Source organism: Sturnira hondurensis, unplaced genomic scaffold (assembly GCF_014824575.4).
Source record: "Sturnira hondurensis isolate 20B ecotype Veracruz unplaced genomic scaffold, ASM1482457v3 Scaffold0017746, whole genome shotgun sequence".
Taxonomy (NCBI): Eukaryota; Metazoa; Chordata; class Mammalia; order Chiroptera; family Phyllostomidae; genus Sturnira; species Sturnira hondurensis.
This window is the reverse complement of record NW_028090377.1, coordinates 744,943-769,280: the sequence shown is the minus strand read 5'-3', so window position 1 is coordinate 769,280 and position 24,338 is coordinate 744,943. Positions and strand designations below refer to the sequence as shown.

At 41.6% G+C, this 24,338-nt stretch overlaps 2 protein-coding genes across 4 annotated transcripts in view; one reads left to right on the top strand and one right to left on the bottom strand.

The window, feature by feature from the left end:
- The window catches only part of NUMA1 (nuclear mitotic apparatus protein 1), an 81,056-nt gene extending 61,316 nt beyond the window's left edge, over nucleotides 1–19,740 (bottom strand). Inside the window, exon 1 of one of the 2 annotated variants that reach the window (XM_037068672.1) lies at nucleotides 19,416–19,740. The gene's annotated coding sequence lies outside the window, so the exon portion shown is untranslated. Of the gene's footprint in view, nucleotides 1–3,933; nucleotides 4,153–19,415 lie in introns of those variants that run through there. The other variant, XM_037068674.1, reaches the window with a different exon arrangement.
- Nucleotides 19,741–19,935: 195 nt separating this feature from the next.
- The window catches only part of LOC119002613 (leucine-rich repeat-containing protein 51), a 39,325-nt gene continuing 34,922 nt past the window's right edge, over nucleotides 19,936–24,338 (top strand). For both annotated transcript variants that reach the window (XM_037068585.1, XM_037068587.1), the window contains exon 1: nucleotides 19,936–20,010. The gene's annotated coding sequence lies outside the window, so the exon portion shown is untranslated. The remainder of the gene's footprint in view (nucleotides 20,011–24,338) is intronic.

Below are 24,338 nucleotides of genomic sequence, written 5' to 3'. Positions count from 1 at the left end.
GAACCACCATTTCCAGGGACAGATTCCAAGGTACTACAATTAGCCTAATTTAAGTGCATTTAAACTGGTTAAAAATGTTTAAGGTTACTTCTGAATCATAAATACACAATATATTTAAAATGTATATATAAAATAATTCATCTCTTGTGTTTAGGAAACTATTTGTTATATGCAAACTATTGTTACTGTTCTTAATTCAGTGGGATTAAGCCAAACATATGATTATTAGTGGTCACAATTTTTCAGTGTAATAACACACATTTTATTACTTTTTTTACATTTTATTACTTAAATAAACAAATAAATAAATGCATTCAACAAAGCCACTTTGCTGTGACACTCCCACACCATGCTACACATTCCCCACCCTTTTTCAAACCTAAACTGCTGACTAAATAAAGTCAATGAAGTGACACGACAAATCATATCTCCTACAAAAGATAGGAACTATCAAACCACCTGCTTCAGCTGGGCCACCTGGAAATAAGCCTGACGGAATGTGGCATGCTGGTGAGCAGTGGCTGCTGCAGCCCTAAGGACTTGAGGCTGAGTCTTCTGGAGATGGGACTTCAATGGCTCCTCAGCTATAATGTCCCACAGCAACACATTACAACACTTTCCGGCCCTCAACACACTTGTGATTTAGAAGGACTATCATGATAAAGGCTAACTTTCTCTACAATCTAGTCACCTTATCCTAGAAACAAGCATATACACAGTGAGTATAATGGACTGACAACTTTTAAAACCAACATTTAGCCCTGGCTGGTGTAGCTCAGTGGATTGAGTGTGGGCCTGCGAACCACACGATTGTGGTTCAATTCCCAGTCAGGGCACATGCCTGGGTTGCAGGCCAGCCCTCAGCGGAGGACTCACGAGAGGCAACCATACATTGATGTTTCTCTCCTTCTCTCCTTCTCTTCCCCTCTAAAGATAAATAAATAAAATCTTAAAAAAAAAAAAAACAACCAACATATCCAGTATTATTAAATCAAGTGAAAACTGTAATCAAAATAGTCTTTTTAGGAAGTTTACTTATTCTAACAATATTACCATTGCTAGAAATATTAGGTTTCCAAGATCAGAGGAGATTGGGCACATTCAGGGTAGTATGGCAAAAAGTTTGTGTGGTTTTTTCCATAAAAGACACATTTTTTATTTTCACCAATAACTTTATTGATTTGGATCTTTTAAGTATGTTGGCTATTTCCCACATGGTAAAATGTTGGCTGTTCTCAATTAATGTCTTGATTTGATTACTATCAACTTTAACTGGTCTACCTGAAGGTAGAGCATTGTCCAGCAAGAAATCTCCAGGGTGAAACTTCACAAACCACTTTTGGCAGGTTCGATCAATCACAGCACCTTCTATGTACACTGCACAAATCTTATTTTTTTTATTTTTTGCGTTTCAGTTGCAATTTTACCTTTCTTGAAAAAATAAAGCATAACATGCCAAAAAATATTGTGTATTTTCTTCCATCTTCAATATTAAAATGGCTACACAAAAATTAAGTTTTTTTTAATGTACATTGATATGACAGCTATCACAGTAGAATCTAACAAAATTGTTTCAAATGAAGTTCAAGACAACTAACCACTATCAGAGCCATCTTTCAGAAAAACCAAAAGAACTTTTTGGCCAAACCACTATTTACAAAACACTCCTTTGGGAAGTGCCTTTAAAGTCTACTCAATGTGAGAGAGAAACAAAAATTGTCATACCTCCTTCATCAGAAAAGGTACTGCATGCCCTGGCTGGTATAGCTCAGTAGATTGAGTGTGGGCTAGGAACCAAAGGGTTGCTGGTTCCATTCCCAGTCAGGGCACATGCCTGGATTGTGGGCCAGGTCCCCAGTACCGAGTGCAGGAGAGCTTTCTTTCTCCTTCCCTTCCCTGTCTCTAAGAATAAATAAATAAAATCTTTAAAAAAAAAGAAATGTATTGCCTTGCTTGACTTTCACAGTTATCTTCTGGCTGGCTGCAAAAACTGAACCCACCAAACAAAAGTGAAAATTATTATTACTTTTGAGGATATTTAAAAGACTGGCTTAGAAATAAAAAGCTTCTGCAGGGCTAAAGAAAACAGTATTAAAATAAAAAGAGAACCAACCCTATGGGAAAACATATTTGCCAATGATACCTCAGACAAGGGTTTAATCTCCAAAATATATACAGAACTCACACAACTCCACTCTAAGAAGACAAGCAACCCAATTGCAAAGTGAGCAAAGGATGTGAACAGACACTTCTCCAAGAAGGACATACAGAGGATCCAGAGACACAAGAAAAGATGCTCAATATCACTAGCTATCAGAGAGATGCAAATTAAAACCACAGTGAGATACCACTTTACACTGGTCAGAATGGCTATCGTAAACAAAGCATCAAACAACAAGTGTTGTGAGAGGTTGTGGAGAAAAGGGAACCCTAGTGCACTGTTGGTGGGATTGCAGACTGGTACAACCACTATGGAAAACAGTGTGGAGTTTCCTCAGAAAACTAAAAATGGAACTGCCTTTTGACCCAGCATTCCTCTGCTAGGATTATATCCTAAGAACCCTGAAACACCAATTCAAAGAATCTATGCACCCCAATGTTCATAGCAGCACAATTTACAATAGCCAAGTGCTGGAAGCAACCTAGGTGGCCATCAGTAAATGAATGGATCCAAAAACTATGGTACTTTTACACAATGGAATTGTATGCAGCAGAAAGAAAGAAGGAGCTCCTACCCTTTGCGACAGCATGGATAGAACTGGAAAGCATTATGCTAAGCGAAATACAGGTGGTAAAAGACAAATACCCCATGATCTCACCTTTAACAGGAACCTAAACAACAAAACAATCAAACAAGCAAAATATAACCAAAGACACTGAAATAGAGAACAGGCTGACAGTGTCCAGAGGGAGAGGGGAGGGAATTTCAGGGGAAAGGGGGAAAGGTTTACAGAAACAAGTATGAAAGACACATGGACAAAAACTAGGGGAGGTGAAAATGGGAGGGAGCAGGGAGAGCTGGCTGGGTGGGCTGGGATGGGAGTAAAAGACAGAAAACTGTACTTGAACCACAATTAAAATTAAAATAAAATAAAATAAAATAAAATAAAATAAAATAAAATAAAATAAAGACTGGCTTAGAAGCCAAAAATATTCTGAGCACTGACAGCATCACCAAAATAAATGTAAAGATTGAGAATATAATTACTCTGAGGGGGACGAACTTATAAATGTTGTAACTGTCTCACAATTACAATGAAAGGAACAAGATATTTGCAATATATGTCACACATGTTAAAAGTAAACTATTATGTTATTTTACAATCATACAAGATATAATCATAAATTTTGGCTGCAGAAGAAATTTCTTAGATCATATAATCCCAACTGTTCAATCTTACATATGAGAAAACTCTAGTCCACTGAGGTTAAGCAATTTGCCTCTGGTTAGTAACAGGAATAGAAACCCAGTCACCCCGACTTGCAGCATAATCCACAAACATATCCCAACCCATACACCACCACCCCAATTCCCTGTTCCTCACTGCTTTCTTTCAAAGGGAAAGGAGATCACTTGGAGCACTAAAACACGTCAAAAATGGTTCTGAAACCCAGTAACTGAGAAACTGTGGCTTATGACCAGGACCTCTCTGCAGCTGTCCTCATGGGTATGAACCACTGTTTGGTGTCTGGCTCACTGGAGTTCTGGGTAATCTACCTCACAGTAGGGATCAGTGAAACCTCTGGAAACTGCCCCACAGCTAGAATGTAAACCACTCTGTGTACCTCCTGTAGCAACCCATTTTCTTCAAGTAATTGAAAGAACGCTACTATGAAGAACCGTGAACAAGGAACAAAAAGTAGTCGAGATTCTGTTCCAGAAAAAAGCTGACCTATAGGAAAACAGACAGGGCAGGAACCATCTTGACTTACCTCCTGGTGGACAGCTTTCTTGGGCCTGGAACAAAATGATTCCTGGCAGTCTGGCTTAGAATTAGCCTTTACCCAGGGAGGGGGCAAAGAGACAGGAATGCTTGTTCATTCCACCCACTGTTGGTCAGCTCAGCCTCACATCATCCTGGGCAGCCCCAGCATTCTGTAAATCAGACAGCAACCGGAAGGGAAGACACACAGCCCGGGTCAATGGGGTGAGTCAGTGGCAAAGCAAGAAGAGCCACTGGGGCAGAAATTCTGGCCTCTGTGGCAAGACTGACAAACCACACCCACCCGTGGCGAGCACTTGGAAGGCCCTGCCCTATCAGGATTCTGGTCTAGGAACTAGGAAAAATCCTTCTTAGGAGCCTCCACACCACTCTCATTTCCAAGTGTGTTTCTAACAAAAAAAACCTGCCATGGTTTTCTTCTGCCTAAAGCACCACATCTAAATTCTTTGACTTAATTTTCCAAGTCCTCCATTATATGGCTTCAACTCATTTATTCAACCTTATTTCCCACTATTCCACTGTGTACACTCTAAACTAATCCAGCCAGTCTTCCCACTTCTATCTGCATGAGCCAAGCCCTTTCCCATTTCCATGCCTTCAGTTACCCAACAGTGGTAAGTTCAAACACCTTCAGGAGTTATGCAGGTACAAATAAATGTTCCAGTGGAGTACAAGGAAGAACTACAGAGTGTTGCCCCTGCCCAAAGGCATTAAAACACTTTAATTCAACTGTTTGTGTAATATTTCACCATAAACATCACAGTCACATTTAAAATAATTATTAATACTCTTTACAGCTTGCAAGTGAGGAAATTTACCCAAGATTAGACAGTTATCAAAATGCTAAGAAGTCTCTATGCCTGTCTGAAACCAAAGCAAGAGCTCTAAACTATCAGGCTTCCAAATGGTACGAACACCATTGAAAATACAGAGCTCTAAACTCTGAAGAGGAAATTCATGTTTCATGATACTCAACCTTAAAAGTGAGTTGGAAAACCCAAACAGCAGCTTAGCTAACCGTATTCCAACTACATCAGATTCTGTCCGTCTTCCTGCCAGTCTTTCCCAGTTACTCCAGGTCTTACTGAATTCCCTCTTCTCTCAATTCCTATAGGGTTACAGATTAGACAACACAATTGAGTGCAAAAGTGAATACTAACTCCACGTGTTTTCTAGCTTCACTAATCAACTAATAACCTAATTAATTCTACCTAAACTGTTTAACCTGAATCTAATCAAGAGGAAACAATCATACAAATCCAAATTAAGAGACATTCTGCAAAAAAAACAACCTGAACTCTCTTTTAAGAATGTCAATGCTATGACAAACAAAAAAGCATTTAAGATTAAAAGAGATTAAAGAATTGTTCAAGGTTAAAGGAGATCATGAGCATGATAAAAACTTAACGACTAAATCCATGTATGATCCTTCAGTCAAAGCTGAACTGAGCCCTGACCGGTGTGGCTCAGCCGTTTGGGGATCATCCCACAAAGCTAAAGGCAGCTGGTTCAATACCCAATTAGGGCACACGCCTGGCTTGCAGGTTTGGTCCATGGTCCAGATTCACATGAAAGGCAACTGATCAATGTTTCTCTCTCACACTGATGTTTCTCTTCCTTGCTTTCTCCCTCCCTTCCTCTCTCGCTAAAAATAAAATATTTTTAAAAATCTTAAAAAAACAAAAAGATTAATTGAAAAACATCTATGAAAAACATCAAGGGGTAAACCTGAGCAATCTGAATACAATACAATCTAGTATTGTATACTGGATGTACTGAATCAATGTGTGTGCTAATTGTACTGTGGTTATATAGTGGACACTTTGGTTTTTAGGAAATAGTTGCTAAAATGTTTAGCATGAAGCAATCTGATGTTCACATCTAACAGTCAGGAGTTCATAAAATGAAGGGTAAACAGACAGCAAATGTGGCAAAGTGTTAACTGGTGAGTCTCTGTGAAGAGAATATAAGTACTTGTCACACTATTTTTGTAAATATCAGTAGGTTTGAACATGAATATTTAATTTGTGTGCTATTCCTATGAAATATCTATAGTTTTGAACAGTTTATAAGGAGGAAAATCCTTACTATATACTTCTCTATATACGCAGCTCTGTGAGCTCTAAAATAGGCACTCTACACATCTTCTCACTGTCTAATGAAACTGAACTTTGGAGGTTCATAACTAGACAGAATCCACTTTGTAGCAGTTCATCAGGGGTACAGTGACAAACTCTTAGGGAACAAGAGGTTTCCCTCAAACTTGTATCATTGGACCACAGGAAAGACAGAGAAAAGCAGGCAATCAGCCCTGGTGTGGCTCAGTGAAGTGAGTGCCAGTCTGTGAACCAAAAGGTCGCAGGTTCAATTCCCAGTAAGGGCATATATGCCTGGGTTGCAGGCCAGGTCTCCTTGGGGGTGTGCAAGAGGTAACCGATAGATGTTTCTCTCTTTCTCCCTCCCATTCCCTCTCTCAAAATAAATAAATAAAATCTTTAAAAAAAAAGAAAGAAAGAGAAGCAAGCCATCAAAGCTATTATTACCTCACCCCCTCACTGAGGCCATCCGGAAGTCAGGCACTCAACAAATGCCCACTCACAGGGCAGAGTGCAGCTGCTACCCACACACAGGACCAAGAGCTGGATCATACTGTATCCACCCTGCCACAGGGCACCAAAAACTTGACAGCCTGTGAAGCAAAAGTCTCTGGCCAGTCACAGGAAAGTACTCAAGTGGTCCAAAAAAAAAAATAAGCCTGAAACATGCAGTCTTTACTCCTCACCAGATAAACCAGTCCTAAGCTCCAATAAGGCAAAAAAAAAGCTGCAAGGCTGAATCACTGGCATTTCCTCACTGGCTTCAAAGTAACTGGCCCTTAAATAGGACAGAAAGGGAAGCCACCACAGCTGCCAACAGAGGCTTCAACCCAGGAGCATGCCATGCAATATGCCCTCTCTACCTTGTACAACAGCTAGATCATTTTACTTCTGCCAAGTTGTCTTTTATTAGAGCAAATGACTGTCCAATGGCCACCCCTTAACCTTGACTCTCTCCTTTCCTCATTGATAGCCAAGATACTGCATTTCCAGATAACTCCTCCCCCAATTTAGCAGAACAGTCAAAACTATTCCCCCCCAACTTCCATCAACTGGAGTCAGAGCTATAGTGGTATAACACAGAGCTTGCTTCTGAAACCTACCATGTTCCGAATTTTTACCAAAGAGAGTGAAAACAGATAAGGACTCTTTGCTGAGCTTTGGAATTCTAAACTGTGAAGGATGGAAAATACAATGTTTTTAGATCTAATGTTGGCAAAAAGATCTTAACAGGCTTGATGGTACCAAAATGACAAGATACAAAATTTTTTAATTTTTATGTATTTATTTTTAGAGGGGGGAAGGGAAGGAGAAAGAGAGAGAGAGAAACATCAATGTGTGGTTGCCTTTCACATATCCCCACTGGGGACCTGGCCCATAACCCAGGTCTGTGTCCTGACTGGGAATCAAACCAGTGACCCCTGGTTTGCAGCCTACACTCAATCCACTGAGCTACACCAGCCAGGGCACAAGATACAATTTGATAGGATTAAATATAAATCCCTGCATTTAGAATAAATGAAAGAAACTAACACAGATTGGCAGAGACCTGGTACTGCAGTTCATAGTAAACCAGAAGGTTGCTTTGCGGGGGTGGGGGGAAGGCTATATACAGGGGGAGGTAGAGGAGAGTCTGTTACTACAGACACTCCCAATGAACCATGAATCCAACAGAACTACAAAAAACATCAATGCTTGTTTTGCCACTCAAGGCTCAGTTCACAAGAGTAGAAGACAACTCAGTGCCCCACCTTTGAAAAACAAAGTCAGAGTACATGCAGAGGAAGAATGGCAATCTTGGTGAAGCATCTGAAAGGAATACTGTGGCAAATGTGAGGAAAGGACTATAGATGTCTAACCCAGGGAGAACATGAAAATGTTTTTTCAAATATAGGCATGCTTGTCATGCAGATGAAAACTACGTGTCCTGCAAGAAGGCAAAATCAGAACTAGTGAGAAGCAACTACATGAAGACAAAATTTTGGTTTCACATAGGGAAGAACTTATAGGACAATAAAGACCTTAAGAATGTGGGTTATGGAACCCATAATGCTTGGAGTAGAACACTAACTCCACTACTTACAAACTGCATGGCTTTGGGTAGATTAACCAGTTTCCTTGCCTATTAAAGGGAATAGTAACAATAATAGTACTTACCTCATAAAGCTTTGGGAAGCAGTTCATGTAAAATGCTTAGAGCAGTGACTGGCTCACATATGCCAAAAAAGAAAAAGTTAGCTATTGCTATTACTGACTATTGATATAATGAACCAGATAACTCAAAAATCTTCCTACTAAATATGCCTACAAATGCTTAGAAAATGTAACAAATATCCTTTTGGTCTTTGCCAGTTAAGTTACTAGCTCTCACCTACCCAGTTATGCTCTGCCCTGTGATACTAGGGCTTGGACTCCACCACCTCCACCTTTGCCAGCTGGCTGCCAGTTAGGTTCTGGCAAGAGGGGGTGCTAAAGGAAAATGGAAGGCAGGAGAAGGCCTCAAAGGATTCTTCCTGTGACTTGCTGTTTCTTGAGATCAGCTATTGGTTTCTCCTGGCTTCTTTCTAAACTCCCAGACCAGCTTCACTGTGCCCTGTCAGAGGCTCCAGTACCACAGCTGAGCAGGGCTCAACCAAACCCAGCTCCCCCAGGCCCCTCCTGTGAGCTCCTGAGACACCAGCAGCACCAGGCAACACTCTCTCCTCAGAGGATCAGGACAGAGGTAACACCAGATCCCTCCAGACTTCTAGGTGCCGATAACCCCAACTTTTCTCCCTTGGTTTTTCAGTCCTGGATGAGGTAGCTGCTAAATGCAGTTCCTACAAGGGTTTCAATTAATTCCCTTTACTGAGTTCACTCTACTAAAATAGCTACATGTGGTTTCTTTTTTCTTATTGAATCCTAACTGATATCCTCATATAACTAAACAGGTCACTAAAAAGTACAGGAAATCCCAGGAACTAGAAACAAAAACTGAAAACAGGACTAGTAAACTAGCTGACGATACAGCTATCCCAGCAGCGTAAAGTATCTATGAACTGTTCATAGTCCAGGAGATGGCTTCTGAGTTATCAAAAAGCAACTGAGATCCCTGCATAAAGGCTGATACCTAGAGTAAAAAGATAGACTAGGGGAAAAAAATCTACCCACAGGGAAATAAGGAATCTTGCCTAGTGTACCTGGCAAAATGGGAGGAAGAAATCTAGAAATTCAAAACCATAGGTGTGTACATGAGATGGATTTGCAGTTGAAATTTATACTAAGCTTGTGCCCTGGAAATCCACAAAGAGAAAAAAACTACACACATGGTTCCAGATTGATAATAATAGCCTTGAATGCTCAACAGAAGCACATACAAAGTTGCTCCAGGAGATATTCGAACAGCCAATAATATATGAAAAGATGTTTAACCTGATCAGGCATTGGGAAAACGCAAATTAGAACCACAATGAGATAGTACTACACCTCCATGAGAAAGGTTAAAATTAAAAAGACTGACTTCCGCCAAGATGGAGGCATAGGTGGAAACACTGTGCCTTCTCCCACAACCAAGTTTGACTACAACAAAGGTTTGGAGAAACAAAGACACAACCAAACGACAGAAAATTGAATTATACGGAAGTCCGACTACATCTAACCGTTCAACGGGGACGGTAAGAGGGGCGGAGCTAGCAGCGAGCAGGGTCCGGCAGGACAGGGCCCCCGACCCAGGCGCACAGGCAGACGGGAACCAGTTGGGGTGCGGGGCAGACCGCGGGCACATATTCGCGCACAGTGAGACAGACCACGCAGGCCCCAGGGGGCGAGGGCTGACGGCGGTGGCACACTCGCGTGCAGTGGGACGAAACGTGTGGGCCCGGTGACTGACGGCAGCAACTGCGGCACCGGTGAGGGCCGTGGCGGCAGGCGGCGGACAGGACGCCAGAGTCCCTCTTTGACCCCGCACCCACATACAGCGTCACAACCCAGCGACTTAGTTGCCCTACAATACCAGTGAGAGCCATTGTCCCTCTTTGACTCCGCCCCCACATACAACGTCACAACCCAGCGACTGAGTTGCCCTGTACTAGTGAACACTTTAGGGCTCTGATCCTGCTATGGAACAGGCACGAACAACCCGAAAGATGGCACAAGAAGAACTCAAAGTCCCAGAGCCAATAACTCTAAGCGACCGAGAAATTGCCAGCCTCTCAGAAGCACAATTCAGGACACTATTTATCAGGATGCTCACAGAACTGGTTGATTATAGTCACAAATTAGAGGAACAAAGTTACAAATTAGAGGAACGTGTGAGGGCTGGACTGATTGAAATGAAGGGAGATGCACAGGAAACCAATAGTGATGGAAAGGAAACGGGGACTCAAATCAATGGAATGGACCAGAAGGAAGAACAAAACATCCCACCAGAAAGGAATGAAGAAATGAGAATTCAAAAAAATGAGGAGAGGCTTAGGAACCTCCAGGACATCTTTAAACGTTCCAACATCCGAATTATAGGGGTACCAGAAGGGGGAAAGAAACAGCCACGAGTGGAAAACGTATTTGAACAAATAATAAAGGAGAACTTCCCCAGTCTGGCAAAGGAAATAGACTTCCAGGAAATCCAGGAAGCTCAGAGAGTGCCAAAGAAGTTGGACCCAAGAAGGAACACACCAAGGCACATCATAATTACATTAGCCAAGACCAAAATGAAGGAGAGAATCCTAGAAGCAGCAAGGGATAAGGGGACAGTCACCTACAAAGGAGTACCCATCAGACTGTCAGCGGATTTCTCAAAAGAGACCTTACAGGCAAGAAGGGGCTGGAAAGAAGTATTCCAAGTCATGAAATCCAAAGACCTACAGCCAAGATTGCTTTATCCAGCAAAACTTTCATTTAGAATGGAAGGACAGATAAAGTGCTTCTCAGATAAGGTCAAGTTCAAGGAGTTCATCATCACCAAGCCCTTATTATATGAAATGCTAAAGGGACTTATATAAGAAAAAGAAGATGAAAAAGATGAACAGTGAAAGGACAGCAAACACACAGTTATTAACAACCACACCTAAAACAAAAGCAAACCAAGAAGACAGCTAGATCAGGAGTGGAACCATAGAAATGAAGAACACATGGAGGGTTAGAAACAGGGGGGTGGGAGGGGGAGAAGAGGGGAGAAGGCACAGAAAATAGCATAGATGGTAGGCAGAAAATAGATAGGGGGGAGGGCGAGAATAGTGGGGGAAATACAGAATCCAAAGAACTTGAGACACGTGGTTATAAACTAAGGGGGGGAGAATGGTGGGGGAGGGACGGTGTGGGTGGAGGGGATTGAAGGGGGGGAATAGAACAACTGTAATGGTATAATCAATAAAATATATTAAGAAAAAATAAATAAATAAAATTAAAAAGACTGACAATACCAATTATGTCGGTAAAAACATGAAGCAACTGGAGCTCTCTTACACTGCTATGGGAACATAAAATGGTTACAACCAGTTCGGAAAACTGGTAATTTCTTAAAAAGTTAAACATACACCTGCAATATGACCCACCCATTCCACTCTAAAAAGACAGGAAAATCCACTCACTCAAAACTTTGTACATGAACACCCACAGCAACTTTATTCACAACATTGAAAAAATGGAAACAACACAAAAGTCCATCAACAGTGAACGATAAACAAAACTGTATTATATAACCATATGACAGACTAATACTTAGCAATACAAGATAAGTTATTGTTATATGCAAATAAACAGGTAAATCTCAAATGCATTATAACACACTGATAGAAAGCAGACACAAAAAAGTACACACTGTATGATTTGACTTCTATAAAATTCTAGAAAATGAAAATTAATCTACAGTGGTTCCTAGGGCCAACATAGGGGAAAGACGTACTGTAAAGAGGCATGTGGCAACTTTTAGGAATGATAGGAATGCTCTGTATCTTTTTTCCTTTTTTTTTTACTTTCAAATTTTTTATTGTGGTAAAATACACATAACACAATTAACCACATTGTTCATAAGTGCACAGTTCAGTAGCATAAAATACCTTCATAATATTGTGCAACCATCACCACCATCCACCTCCATAAATCTTTTAATCTTGTAAAAGTGAAATTGCATATCCACTAAACAATAATTCCTCATTCCTCACTCTCCTCAGTCCCTGGAAAATACCACTCTACTTTCTGTTTCTATGATTTTTGACTACTCTAGGTACCTCATATAAGTGGAATCATTATTTGTACTTTTAAGACTGGCTTATTTCACTTAGCATTATGTCTTCAAGGTTCATGCATGCTACAGCATGTATAAGAATTTCTTTCCTTTTTACTTTTTAAATGTATTTTATTGATTATGCTATTACAGTTGTTCCATTTTCCCCCCCTTTATTACCCTCCACCCTGCACACCCCTCCCACCCATATTCCCCCCTTTAGTTCATGTCCTTGGGTCGTACATGTAAGTTCTTTGGCTTCTACATTTCCTATACTATTCTCAACCTTCCCCTGTCTATTTTCTACCTGCCATTTATGCTACTATTCTCTGTACCTTTCCCCCTTCCTTCCCCCTCCCCCCGCTGATAACCCTCCATGGGATCTCCATTTCTGTGATTCTGTTCCTGTTCTAGCTGTTGGCTTAGTTTTTGTTTTTAGGTTCGGTTGTTAATAGCTGTGAGTTAACTGTCATTTACTGTTCATATTTTTTATCTTCTTTTTCCTAGATAAGTCCCTTCAACATTTCATAAAATAAGGTCTTGGTGATCATAAACTCCTTTAACTTGACCTTACCTGGGAAGCACTTATATCTGCCCTTCCATTCTAAATGAAAGCTTTGCTGGATAGAGTAATCTTAGATGTAGGGCCTTGCCTTTCATGACTTGGAATACTTCTTTCCAGCCCCTTCTTGCCTGCAAGGTTTCTTTTGAGAAATCAGCAGATAGTCTTATGGAAACTCCTTTGTAGGTAACTGTCTCCTTTTCTCTTGCTGCTTTTAAGATTCTCCTATCACCTTTAATCTTGGCTAATGTAATAATGATGTGCCTTGGTATGTGCTTCCTTGGGTCCAATTTCTTTGGGTCTCTGAGCTTCCTGAAAGTCTATTTCCTTTGCCAGATTGGGAAAGTTCTTCATTATTTTTTCAAGTAAGTTTTCAATTTGTTGCTCTTCCTCTTCTCCGTCTGGCACACCTATGATTTGGATGTTGGAACTTTTAAAAGATGTCCTGGAGGTTCCTAAGCCTCTCCTAATGTTTTTAATGCTTGTTTCTTCATTCTGTTCTGGTTGAATGTTTGTTTCTTCCTTCTGCTCCAAATCACTGATTTGAGTCCCAGTTTCCTTCCCATCACTGTTGGTTCCCTGTACATTTTCCTTTATTTCACTTTTCATAGCCTTCATTTTTTCCTGTAATTTGCGACTATATTCAAAGAATTCTGTGTGTATCCTAATTACCAGTGTTTTGAACTGTGCATCTGATACACTGGCTATCTCTTCGTCACTTAGTTGGTTTTTTTCTGGAGCTTTCAACTGTTCTTTCACTTTGGCCATTTTTTGTCTCGAGAGGCCTGTTATATAGTAAAGGGTGGAGCCTTAGGTGTTTACCAGGGCGGGGCAACCTCTGCAGCTATGTTGTGATGCTGCATGTGGGGGAGGGGTCCAAGAGGGATCAGTGCCACTTGCCCTGATCTCTGCCAGTTTTTCGTCACTTCCCCTGCTACTCACAATCAAATTGGGCCCTTCTGGTGCTGATTCCCGGGTGGGTGGTTTTGTGTATGTTCTAGGACCCTGTGGGTCTCTCCAACAAACTCTCGTGTGAGGCTGGGAGTTCCTCTTGCTGCTGCCTCAACTCCCACAGGTGTTTTCAGTCAGAGGCTTTAAGGCTTTATTTCCCTGCCCTGGAACCCTGGGTTGCAAGATCTGCCTCGCTCCCCAGTTGTTCCTACTGGTTTATCTGCACACAACTGTGGGACCACCCCTTCCACAAGCCTCTGCCTTGCCCACCCTGGTCCTCCAGCTACTGCCTTGCTACGAGTCCTCTCTACCTGGCTGCCCCTCTTTGCCCCTCCTACTGGTCTGGATGAATGTTTCTTCTTTTAACTCCTTGGTTGTTGGATTTCCATTCAGTTCGATTTTTCTGTCAGTTCTGGTTGTTTTTTGCTTTTAAATTTGTTCTTCTTCTTTTGGTTGTGCGAGGAGGCAGTGTGTCTGCCTACACCTCCATCTTGGCTGGAAGTCCATATTTTTCCTTTTAAAAGCTAAATAATGTATATATACAACAGATGTGTACAGTATCTCACTTTTGGCTTATCTATTCACCAGTTGATGGACCTAGGTTGCTTCCATGTTTTAGCTAATGTAAATAATGCTGCTATGAACGTAGGTATACAAATATCTCTTTGAGACTCTGTTTTCGGTTGTTTTTTTTTTTAAGATTTTATTTATTTATCTTTAGAGGAGAAGGGAAGGAAAAAAGGGGTGAAATATGAGTCCCCTGCTGGGAACTGGCCTGCAACCCAGGCATGTTCCTTGACTGGGAATTGAACCGCGATTATGTGGTTCACAGGCCCATGCTCAATCCACTGAGCTATACCAGCCAGGGCGGGTTTTGGTTGTTTTTTTAAGAGGCATATATACCTAGAAGTGGAACTATGGGATCATAAGATAATTCATTTTAATTTTTTGAGGAATTGCAATACTGCTGTCCACCATGGCTATTCCATTTCATATTCCCACCAACAGTGCACAAAGTTTCTAATTTCTCTATATCCTAGTTAACTATCATAATGGGTGTGAGACCTCATTGTAGTTTTGATTTGTAATTCTCTATTAGTGATGTTGAGGATATTTTTATGTGCTTATTAGCCATTTGTGTATCTTGGAGAAATGTGTATTAGAGTCCTTTGCCCATTTTTAAATACGTTGCTAGGCTTTTTTGTTAAGTTTCAGAACTTCTCTATATATTATGAATATTAATCTTTTATCAGATATACGATTTGTAATATTTTCTCCCATTCTGTCAGTTGCCTTCTTTCACTGTTAACAGCGTGTTCTAATGCACATTTTTAAAACTTCTCATAAAGTCCAGTGTGTCTATTACTCCTTTTGCTGTCTCTACCTTTGATATCATAGCAAAGAAACCATTACCAAACCCAATGTTATGAAGCTTTTGTCACATGTTTTCTTCTAAGAGTTCTATAGTTTTAATTTTCATAGTTAGGTCTTTGATCCAGTTTAGTTAACATCTGTATATGGTATTAGGTTAGGGTCCAAATTTATTCTTTTCCATGTGAATATCCAGTTTTCCCAGTTCCATTTGTTGAAGGCTGTCCTTTCCCTTTTAAAGGTTTTGATACCCTTGTCAAAAATCACTGACTATATTTGAGAAGGTTTATTTCTGGGCTCTCTATTCTCTGGTCAATATGTCTGTTTTTATACTAGTACCACACTGTTTTGATTACTGTTAGTAAGCTTTGAAGTCAGGAATTGTGAATCCTCTAGTCTTGTCCTTCTTTTACAAGATTATGTGGGCTATTTGAGACACCTTGAGATTTCATAAAAGTTTTAGGATGGGTTTTTCTACTTCTGCAACATATTGCTGGGATTTTGAAAGAGGCTGTCTTGAGTCTATGGATTGTTGTGGGTAGTATGGATACTGGATATCTTAACAATACACATCTCCCAATCCGTGAACATGAAATCTATTTCCACTTATTTATGTTTCCTCTAATTTCTTTCAGCAACATTTTGGAATTTTCATTGTATAAATCTTTCACCTTTTTGGTTAATTTCTAAGTATTTTGTCCTTTCTGATGCTACTGAAAATTGAATTGTTCATGTAATTTCATTTTCAGATTCTTCATTGTTAGTATATAGAAATGCAAATGACTTTTGTGTGTTGATACTGTATTCTGCTACTTTGCTGAATTTACTTATTAGTTCTAGCATTTTTAATGAAATTTTCAGAGTTTTCTATATGTAAGATCATATAATCTGTGAACAGAGATCATTTTACTTCTTCCTGTACAATTTGGATGCCTTTTATTTCTTTTTCTGGCCTAACTGATATGGCCAGATCTTTCAGTACAATTAGTAATAGCTTTAAAGAATTTTTGTAACTTCATAAATTTCCCATTGTTTGTTATGACTTAGATTTTGCTTGCTTGTTGTTTTGTTCTTCAGTCTTTGCAGTTTATCAAGCAACCTTTTTTTTAAACAGATTTTATTTATTTATTTTTAGAGAGGGGAATGGAAGGAGAAGGAAAGGGGGAGAAACATCGATTTTTTCTTGCATGCCTCCCAGTTGGGAATCTAGCCCGCAACCCAGGCACATGTCCTGACTGAGGAATTGAACCAACAACCTTTCACTCTGTGGGACAACACTCAATCAACTGAGCCATACCAGTCAGGGCTTTTTTTTTTTTTTTAACAAATCCTCACCCGAGGACCTTTTTTCCCCCCATGCTTTTCAAAGAGCGAGGAAGGGAGAGAAAGAAACATCAATGCAAGAGAGAAGCATCTATCAGTTGCCTTACTACATGCACCCAGCCTGGGGATCGAACCTGCAACCTTTAAGCTACAGGACAATGCCCCAACCAACTGAATCACACCAAACAGAGCTATCAAGCAATCTTAAGTTACAGGCAGTGGAAGCCCAAAGTTTGTTCCTTTCACTCTGTAGCTTGACTGGCAGCTTTTTATGGGTGTATACCTCTGTCAAAACTTTTTCCTTTTTTTTAAAATCATAATTTAGATTTTTTTAAGTTTTTTTTTAAGATTTTATTTATTTATTTATCTTTAGAGGGAAAGGAGAGAGGGAGAGAAACATTAATGTATGGTTGCCTTTCGTGTGTCCCCTGCTGGGAACTGGCCTGCAACCCAGGCATGTGCCCTGACTGGGAATCGAACTGCGATCCTCTGGTTCGCAGGCCTGTGCTCAATCCACTGAGCTACGCCAGCCAGGGCAAAACTTTTTCTTTTAAATAAAGTTATTTGTACATAAATTATACCTAAGCAAAGTTTTTTTTTTTTTTAACCTGCTCTTGGGAGAACTGACCTCAACGCAAGCTACATAAGATTATTGCACATGATGCATCTCTAAATATGAGCTCACCACAATTACAAAATACTTGAGGAAACAATTCATCTTGAGCAAGAGTCAAATACAACAAATTACCTGATCAGCTCTGTTTGGCCATCTGAAGTAGGGCTTTGCCCCTATCCTAACAGTTCTAGAACTCAAGTCTTACTTCTAGGCATTCTTTCCACCCCCATATTTCATAAAATAAAAAAGAACATTCTAAATTGAAATGTTTCTTATGTGAGCTTTCGGGCAAGATCTTCTAGTTTGGGGGAAGTAGAGCTTTTGGCTTCAGATTAAGATTCAGGGCCCTGACTGGTGTAGTTCAGTGGATTGAGCACGGGCCTGTGAACCAAAGGATCGCTGATCGACTCCCAGTCAGGGCACATGCCTAGGTTGCAGGCCAGTTCCTAGTAGGGAATGCATGACAGGCAACCATACATTGATATTTCTCTCCCTCTCTCCTTCCCTTCCCCTCTAAAGATAAATAAATAAAATATTTTTTTAAAAAAGATTCAGGCATTACAGCCCTGGCTGGTGTGACCCAATGGATTGGGTGCTAGCCTGCAAACCAAAAGGTTGCTGGTTCAATTCCCAGTCAGGACACATGCCTGAGTTGCGGGCCAGGTCCCCAGTAGGGGCTGAAGAGGCAACCACACCTTGACGTTTCTCTCCATCTCTTTCTCCCTACTCCTCTCTCTAAAATTGAAAAATAAATAAATAATCTTAAAAAAGAGCGAGGTGGTCCATCCAGCCATTACAATTAGTCATCATTTGCTTGAACTTGGGCCCCCTAAGTAATGTGCCCCTTCCTCTACCGAAGAAAAATACCACATACCACACAGGAACAAAAAGAGAGGGTACATGTACACTCATCCCTGCTGACTGAAAGCTACTTTATGTGATCTGAACATTCCCTCCAGGTTCCCATATATTCACCTCAATACTGCTCTCCACAAGGTTGACAGCCCCAATCTCCTTACCATCTAAGGTTTCTCCCCACCACAAAGTAACACACTTGATAATCCTTAACTCTGAATATACAGGACTAGAGAGGCCACCAGAGAGGGCAGCATGTAAAGCAAGTAAATACCACATTTTCAGGAGGGAATGCCATTCTAGGCAAGAAGAGATCATAATACCGAAGTTCAAAAGCCACTAAATGAGATGAAAAAGCCAGGTTCCTATCCCCTTTCAGCCCAAGAAAACTCATTCATTTCAAAGGCTATATTAAATGGCCATGCTGCATCTCATATCCTACACAGGCATCAGGATACAGGAACAAAAAATATTCTATCTAGGACAACATGCAGACTCTCTCTCAGAACACCAAATGAAAAGCACTACCTCAAGGTTAAGCAAAAGAGGGTGTCCAGAGGGCTCTTTGCCCCAACAACCTTCCCAGTCACTTTCCCACTAACAACCTTCAATTCACAATCACAGTCATAAATTTGTGCTCTCCAAGATATTTCCACAAAACATCTTATAGGATTTGACCTTCAAAACAACCCCAGGAAGTAGATAATGCAGGTGCATTCATTGTTTACACACAAAAAATGAGGCTTTAAAATGAATTAAGTGAACTTAAATGAATTTAAAATGAACCTGCACCCTCAACACAGTCTCTCTCCTCCCCTCTGGTGGTCCTCATTTAGGCCCAACCCTCAAAAGCCCCAGTATAGCTTACAGTGCACTAGCTATGTAACCCTGGCAGAGTTAAACCTCAGACTGTCTATCTGTAATAAACTTTAATGAGGTTATTAGGCCCTGGACAGGTAGCTCAGTTGTTAGAGCATTGTCAGATAAGCCAAGCTTTTGGGTTGGCTCTCAGTCAGGGAACAGACAAGAATCAACCAACAACTGCATAAGTAAGTGGAACCAATCGATGTCTCTCCCTCCCTCTTAACCTCTTACTCTGTGTCTAAAACCAATCAATTAAAAAATCAACCAATGAATGCATAAATAAGTGGAACAACAAATCGGTACTTACCTCTCTCCCTCTAAAATCAATAAGTTAAAAAAATAAAAACATAGGAATATTAAAAAGATGATCCACATAAAGGGTGTGGCTGGCACGTAGTTGGTGCTCAGAAAATGTTTACCACTTTCTACCACTATTATTGACAATAATAGGCAAAGACTTCCCATTATAGGACCCCTCGTAACAAGCCTTTCGAAAATCATCACTTTCCGCCCCCACTGTCACCCCCACGTTGGCCCCCAGGTATAATTCCACAGACACGCCCCCAAACAGACTCTACCCACTAGGCAAGCCCTGCACCTCCCCCTCCGACAAATCCTTCCGCTCACACACCTTAGCCGGGATGGACTCTCCTCAGCTACACTTCCTTACAAAGGAGGCCTTCCGCTTCTGGCCGCCTCTCCAGCACCAGCTCCAGGACTGGGCATTCCCGTGGGCCCCTAGGCTGAACGCCAGCCGCGGGCCCGCGCCGGTTACCTGGCCGCGGACTCCCGCTCGCCTCCCGCCTCCTCCAGATTGCGTTAGACGAGGGCTCGCGCCAGCGTTGTGAGCACACAGTTAGTTTAAACTATGGCCCCGCCCCCTCACACCGCGCTCTGATAGGCTCCTGTGTGCTCGCGTGCACGCGAGGGCACGCTGGAAGACCCAGGAAAAGGAAGTGCGAGGGCCACTGGGAAAGAAGAAGGGGTGAGAAGAAGGGGTGTCGCTACTTCCGGCCCCGGGGCGACTTGAGGGCAAAGACTACAAGTCCCAGAGTGTCTGCGGCCTTGGAGCCCCGCCCCTGACAAACTACAGCTCCCGATAGGGATTGCAGGAGTGTTTACTGTTTGGCCAGGATGTTAGTGGCGTAGGCAGTTACCATGGAGTTGTGCTGGGTAACCTTGAGGTAGTGAGTGGGACGCGCAGGCTGGAGGGGCAGCAACTGCGGGTGAGTCCGGGGGCGAAAATGGGAAACTCGTTCTAGGGAACAAGAGTTATGTGCAGAGAAGAAGGGTACTTTCTTTCTCAGAGGCCTAAGAAACCCCCCCTCCCCCCACACACACACAAAAAAACTTTACCCTCCTTCACAGTGATCATGCTACAACACCTGTGTGGGATAGACGGACGGGAGGGGGAGGGAAGGGCGCTGAGATACATTTACAGACTCATCAGAAATACGGGGCTCTGTACTACAAATGCCTCAATTCCCTGACACCCTGGGAGATCTGAAACACCCTGACATAGGGTTGGTTTTCTTGATGAACTAACACCCTGTGTCTTCAAGATCTGGAAGTAACATCAGAGTAAATCCCTGGCCCTACCTAATACTGCACGTAAATACTTTATGGGGTTTGTACTAACCCCTCAGGAAGACCTCAGGGTAGAGCCTCCTTCTCCAAGTCTCAGCAGGACCTTTCCACACACTTATTAGAGGTCCTGTCCCCAAATTGCCACTTCTCCCTACACCTCTTCCATGGTCTGCTTCTTATAGATGTTAGAGCTTCCTTCCTTTTACAGTCTTCTTGACAGACCTATTACATTTAGTAACTTACCCAGCTCTTTCATATCCAGTGTGTCTTTTGACCTTTGTGAATCAAGGATATTTATCCCCATTTCAAAGATTGGAAAACTGAAAGCCAGACGGGCCCAGTGACTTGCCCAAGGCCACACACCAAGTCAGTGACAGCTAAGACTAGACTCCAGTGTGCCAACATCCATCCAAGTCTCCAACATGAGTCTACAGCCTCTCTAGTTTAAGAACTTGTTCCAAGGAGTAGGAACTGCCCCAGGGAAAAGAACCTGTATGACGTACCTTGGATTATTTACACTTAAGCCTGAATGAGTTTCAGATACTTCCTTGGAAGTTTAAATAGGAAAGGGAACTTGAGAGACTGAAGACAACAGAAATCAGCAGGAAGGAAAGTCTGGCTACACAGCACCCAGGTCTGATGCTGCCATGATTAGCTGGTTTCTGGCTGTCATCTAACTCTGGTCCTGACTGGTCCGTGTAATATCTTAAAGACTCTCTAGGCTTCATTCTAGGCCCACTTCCCACCTCGCTCTCTATTCTTGTCTTGAGTATTCTCATCCACAACCACAACTTTATTTACCACCTGTAGGCAGATGTAGACAGTGTATAACCCCGACCCAGCTCTCATCTCAAAGCTCCAGGTCTGTATAGCCAATTGCCATTTCAACAACTCCTTCAGGATATGTCAAAAACAGCCCAAACTCAACGTGTCTGCATCTAAACCCATAATCTCTGTGAACTGCAAACTTAGATTTTTTTCAGCATTCTCACCTCTAGCCACCATTACAGAAGCCAAAAACCCAAATGTTCCCCATCCATCATACAGTCCGTATACCTTTACTTCTATAGTCCTAACTACCATCGCATCCTTCCTGCCTTCCCTCCCAGCCATTTAGTGCCCTGAAATCAGAGTAATCCTTCAAAAATGGAAATTTGATGCTGTTCACCTTCCCCAACCCATCCCCATTTAAAAAGTTACCTTGTGGTTTGCTATTGCTCCTAGCATTATCTAACATCTCAGTCTGCCTTGTGCCCACCTTTTATAGCCTCCACTTATATGGCCTTTTTTTAAAAAAAGATTTTATTTATTTATCTTTAGAGGGGAAGGGAAGGAGAGAAGGAGAGAAATATCAATGTATGGTCTCTCGTGAGTCCCCTTCTGCAACTGGCCTGCAACCCAGGCACGTGCCCTGACTGGGAGTCAAACCGCGCAATCCTCTGGTTCTCAGGCCCGAGCTCAATCCACTGAGCTACACCAGCCAGGGCTTTATATGGCCTTTTTAAGGTCTTCAAATTTTCCAAGTAACCTCTTACCATACAACCTATTATTTCTGCCTGGAGTATTCATCTCCTCCCTTCCACCCATCACTGCAGTTAATTTGTATTTATCCTCAGTCTCTTCTCTAAAAATTCTTCCCTTAAAATAAAATAATAATAATAATAATTAAAATTTAACTCTGGATGGTATGGCTCAGTGGAGGAGCGCTGACCTGTGAACCAAAAAGTCACTAATTTGATTCCCAGTCAGGGCTCATGCCTGGGTTACAGGCCAGGTCCCCAGTTGAGGGTTTTCGAAAGGCAACCTATTGATGTTTCCCTCACACGTTGATGTTTCTCTCCCTGTCTTTCTCCCTCCCTTCCCCTCTGTCTAAGAATAAATAAATAAAATCTTTTTTAAAATTAAAATGTAAAAAAAAGAGAATAATGTCTTCCCTGACTCCTCAGACCAGGTCAGAGCACTCATTGGTAGTAACCTCATGTCCCTCTCCTTTATAGTATTATTCACCGTAGCAATTTTTAATGTTATTTGTTAAGCACTTACTGCTTGCCATCACTATAGGGATACAGTTATCAGAACACCATGGTTCCTGTCCTGGTGAAATTTATGTACACACAGATAGTAAGCAGATCACTCTAGTGTTACGAGCACTACTGTGGCAATAAGTACAGGGTGTTTGGGAAGCCTGGAAGAGAAGTTCCACATCCAAGATTTGGGATCTGAGTAGGCTCCTCAGAAAAGACAAAACCCAAGCTGTTATGAAGTAAGAATTAGCAAGGCAAAGCAGGAAATAACTGAGTTACAAACAGAAAAAGCTGGCTGTGCAGAGGACTTCAGGCAGTGAGGCAACTTCGAGTACTTATGTTTAGCTGGACTGAAAATTTGGAGGTGAGGGTAGGAGATGGGGGTGAAGAGGTGGGCAGGAGCTAGGTTCGATCTTGGGCCTCCCTTTGACACTTGGAAATATGACTTCCCAGAACACGGGTCATTTGGTAGGCTTTTTTTTTTAAATTGTATTTATTTATTTTTCTTTAGAAGGGAAGGGAAGGAGAGAGGGAGAGAAATATCAATGTATGGTTGCTTCTCATGCATGCCCTGCTAGGAATTGGCTCCTGCTGGGAACTGGCTTGCAACCCAGGCATGTGCCCTGACTGGGAATCGAACCGCGACCTTTTGGTTCACAGGCCCGTTGGTAGGCTTTTCATGACATTCTTTGATTTTTCTTCCATCTGTACCCTATAAACAGAAACCTCTCACCCTGGCTGGTGTGGCTCAGTGGATTGAGCGCGGGCCTGTGAAGCAAGGAGTCACTGGTTCAATTCCCAGTCGGGGCACGTGCCTGGGTTGCAGGCCAGGTCCCAGCGGGGGGACTCATGGGAGGCAGCCAGGCATTGATGTTTCTCTCCCACTCTTTCTCCTTCCCTTCCCCTCTCTCTAAAAAATAAATAAAATATTAAAAAAAAAAAAAGAAACCTCTCTAGGCCAGGCCATTGAATCTCAGGCCATTGAATCTCCTTTCAGATGTCCTCATCTGATTATTACTCAAAACTGTCTGTGCTGTCATGTTGCTACTTAACTGAGAGAAGGCAGGAATAAGCTATTGACAAATCAAATTGCAATTGTTAGTAATTTCCAAAAACTGAAAACATATCCATCAACTTGGGATTAGTGAAATTAAGTAAATAAAGTAATAGGGTACACACAAATTTTATGGAATATTCTGCAGCTATTAAAATGGGTAAGAGTACAAAAATTTAGAAAGAAAAAATAGGTTACAAAGGAATAGACAGTATGTGTGTTTAATTTATTTTTTTTTAAAATATACATAATTTTATTATATATGTATTCTAGGAGATTGTATTCCCAAACTATTAACCATGAATGTTTTTGGAGAGCAAGGTGGAAATTCAGGCTTTTAGTTTCTATTTGATGTACTTTTTTCTGTTTGTTGTTTGACTTTATTCAGTAATTATGTTAACTGAATTTTATTTATCTATCTTTATGGTTGTTCAATTACAATTGTCCCCATTCATGTTAACTTTCTAAAATTAAAAGAAAGAAAAGAGTAAAAGATACTTCTAATTTGGGGGGTGGGGAATCCCAAACAAGTCAGGTATGCCCCTAAGCCTGTCATTGGGCAAATCAGTCGGCCTGGACAGATGAGGAAGCTGCTGAGATCTGACTAGCTCCTGGATATGAGGCAGAATCACAGATGGGAAAGACTGAATCCAAAGGCAGCCACTGGAGTGAGCAAAGCAGCCTAAAGGCTTTGTCAGTTCCCCCAGCAGTCAGGTTCACTGTGTGACACCTTGATGACACCATTCATTTTCATTTCTTCTTTTTTCCAGTTATTCATTGGTCTATCAAGCTTTTAGTGAATACCCCTCCTTTGCCAGGCTCAGTGCAGGGTAGTGGAGGGAAGAGAAAGAAGCCTACTACCCCTGCCCTCAAGCTTACAAGAAGGGTG